This window comes from Humulus lupulus, chromosome 2 (assembly GCF_963169125.1).
Source record: "Humulus lupulus chromosome 2, drHumLupu1.1, whole genome shotgun sequence".
NCBI lineage: Eukaryota > Viridiplantae > Streptophyta > Magnoliopsida > Rosales > Cannabaceae > Humulus > Humulus lupulus.
The window spans coordinates 215,073,249-215,076,714 of NC_084794.1; the positions used below are offsets into that span (position 1 = coordinate 215,073,249).

The window sequence follows — 3,466 nt, forward strand, 5'->3', positions numbered from 1 at the left end:
CTCGCCAACTGACCAATTTGAGTCTCCAAATTCTTGATGGATTCCCTAGTTTCTGTCATAAAGTGATTGAATGCATCAAGTCGTGGTTCGGGCTGCTTCATTAAAGTTTGTTGCTACGAGTGTCTAGCTTGTGGTTGATAGAATCTAGGAGGGGGTTGTTAGTAAGGCTATTGTGGTTGTGGTTGTGGTTATGGTTATGGTTGTGGTTGTGGAGGTGGGGACTATTGCTAGTTTTGAGGGAAAGGTTGTTGTATGGCTTGGAAATTCGTGCACCCTTGGTTGTATGACATCGAAAAGGGGTTGTTGTTTGGCCTTTGAAAATTCCCTATGGCTTGCACTTGTTCCATCGGCATATTATTCATATCAATGGTAGGACATTGTTTTAATGGATGAGCACTCCTACATACCTTATATAGGCTCTGTAGTTGCATTGCTTGGGCTGACAGGTTGTTATGTTGTAACTGCTTTGTTAGGGCTGCCACTTGAGTTGTGAGCATTGAGATCGTGTCTAATTCGATCATACCAGCTACCTTCTTTGTATTTTCCCTCTCTGTAGGCCATTGGTAGTTGTTCATGGCCATCTCCTTTAGTAACTCATAGGCTTCATTAACACTCTTGCTCATGAAAGCACCCCCTGCTGCCGCATCTATGATTGTGCGAGTAGTACCTCCCAACTCATTGTAAAAATTATGAACCAGCATCCACTTCTCAATTTTATGATGAGGACACTTCCTTAACAACTCCTTAAATCTCTCCCATGCATCATATAGAGACTCTCCATCACTCTGGTGGAAATTATTTATTTCACCTCTCAACTTTGCAGCTTTAGCCGGAGGGAATATCTTGGCAAGGAAATTTTGGGCTAGTTCCTCCCATTGTAGTGATTGAATTGGCTTGTAGCAAGATCAACCAACTCTTTGCTCCATCTCTTAATGAAAATGAGAAAAGTCTCAATCGAATTGCATCGTGAATCTCCCCATTCATCTTGAACGTTGCACACAACTCTAAGAAATTGGTTATGTTCAAGTTTGGATCTTCAGTTGGTAACCCACCAAATTGGACAGCGGATTGCACCATTTGTAGAATTTCCAGCTTGATTTCAAAGTTGTTGGTGGCAACAGTGGGGTGTCGGATGCAAGAGTGCACTCCCGTCACAGTGGTAAAAACATAGTCTCTTAGCGTCCTTGGTCCTTGTTCCACAGGGACCTCTGCAACATTTGGAATCTCGGCGGCAGCTACTGCCCTTGGAACATCATTTGCAGCATTGTTTGATGCTATCCTCTGATTTTTATACATGGTAATCTCAAACCTCTTCTTCTTTCGGTTCTGTCTACAAGTTCATTCTATTTCAGGATTCACCAGTACTATATCCCGCTGTTTTCCATGTCGCATATACCAATGTTTTCTGAAAGCGCAAGATTAAGAAACCAACCGAATTAGAATGAAATATAATAAAAACCAAGTTAGAATAAAAATTAACTATTTTGATATTAATAACATAGTCCCCAACAACGAAGCCAAAATTTTATTGTGGATTTTTTTTAATACACAAGTGTATGCAATCATAAACAAGTTGTATAATCAAGTAGAGTGTTGAACCCACAGGGACTGTTTACTAATTACCAAGAATCAATCTTTATTTCTAATTAATTTGACGAATATCCAATTACAAAAATTGATAAATGAATGAAATAAAACAACTAACAAGAACAATAGAGAAATCAACAATAAATATTCTAATTCAATGGATAAAAATATAGGATATTAACTTCATCAACTATCTACCTATGCTTCTCTAATTCGATTTCCAGAATTCCTTTCTCTACCGTGGTAGCAGATTACAATATCAAATTATATTCTTATTAGGTCATATAACTCTCTACAATAAGCAAACTTCCTATATCTTTATTGTAAATTAAACAAATTGAAGGCATTAAATACGTAATCCCTAAGCTACACAAATCATACGGGTAGTCTTGTCCAATAAAAATCTATGATTATTTGACTAAAGTATATTTATCCTTCACTTTTAAGATTTAAGGATAAGATCATACAAATCATGCAATAATTTATTATATTAACAAGAAATTCATAAAAATTGTATTAGATAATAATAAGGTTTCAAGAAGAATCCATTAACACTCTAAAAAAAATTAGATCATGCTGAACATAAATGAATCCATAAAACTAGTTATGAACATCACTATAGCATAAAGTAAAAGAATAAGAGAAAGGAAACAATGATAAATATTAGGCCTTCAATCATTTTCCTCCGCCGATTTCTTAAGTCTCTAGGGTTCTCCCTTCAAAATTCGTCATAATGATGCGTACATAGTTTCCCTATATGTTAGATGTAAAATACCAATTTTGCCCTTGCTAAAAATTTCATATTTGCACATTGATTGACTGAAGCGTTGCACCTCAATATTGAAGTGTCGCGACACGCCAACGAAAATGAGGATTCATCTTTCCTCTGCCTCGTTAAGCGCCACAACCTTTAAGGTGTTATGTCGTGGCTCAAAATACCCAAAATAGTGGCCCTCTTAAAAACCCAGATTCTTCCTTCTCTAACTATCATAGCAACGCGCCGCTTAAGACATAGCATGTAACGACCCAAAATTACTAATAAGGCTTAAGGGCCTTGATTAGTGTGCCGAGAGGGCATAATTGGAAGTTATGTGAATTAATGGTGTCATTTGCATGATCATGTGAAATGCATGTTTATGAGTATTGGATAAGCATACGGGCCCTGTTTGGTTGCAAGGGCATAATTGTAATTTTGGCCCGTTAGGGCATAAACATGATTATTTGTGATAAACTGTTAGGACCACATTATTATGTGGATATATGTGCTTGCATTTTTCTTACGAGACGATCCTAGGGAGCAAGTAGCGAGAAAGTCACAATGGGACCCGGTACTTGACTTAAGGTAAGTCAAGGGGTATTTCAGGTATTGGATGGTTATTTGAAATGTCGGGTTTGGAAATAAATAATTGGAGATATATTTGAGATTAGGAAGTCTGGGTGGAAATACTAGGGAATTTTACCATTTTTCCCTCGGGGACGTTTTCGGTACCCCGAGCCTTGGAATTGACTTAAATACCTAAGGATAGACTAAGTACATTTAAGAAAGCAATGGAACAAAAGCTAAACCAACCTTTCTCTCTCTCTCTCTCCTTCTCTCTTAAGGAAAACTTCTAAAAACAAAGGGGATTTGGCTGGAATTCAGTGTTTTGAGCTAAGGATTTGGAGGAATAACTCAGTGGAAGCTAGGGAAACTAACTAGAATCTAAGATAAGCTGTAAGTTTTATGTATGGTGGTTAGAGTTCTGTGACTTTGGTTGAATTCTAAGAGATTTTTGGGTTTTGAAATCGAAGACTGAATTGAAGCTAGGAACTTGGGAGGTAGGCCAGAAATAGCTTGGAGAATTGGTTCTGCAGTGAAGGTAAGCTTGAAATTATGATT

The 3,466-nt window shown here is 37.4% G+C and overlaps 1 non-coding gene across 1 annotated transcript; it reads left to right on the forward strand.

Annotated features, from left to right (window-relative positions):
• The first annotated feature begins 711 nt into the window (after nucleotides 1-711).
• Nucleotides 712-818, forward strand: LOC133820544 (small nucleolar RNA R71). The gene has a single exon (XR_009886951.1). It is a non-coding gene; the product is annotated as a small nucleolar RNA R71 (small nucleolar RNA).
• Nucleotides 819-3,466: the final 2,648 nt, after the last annotated feature.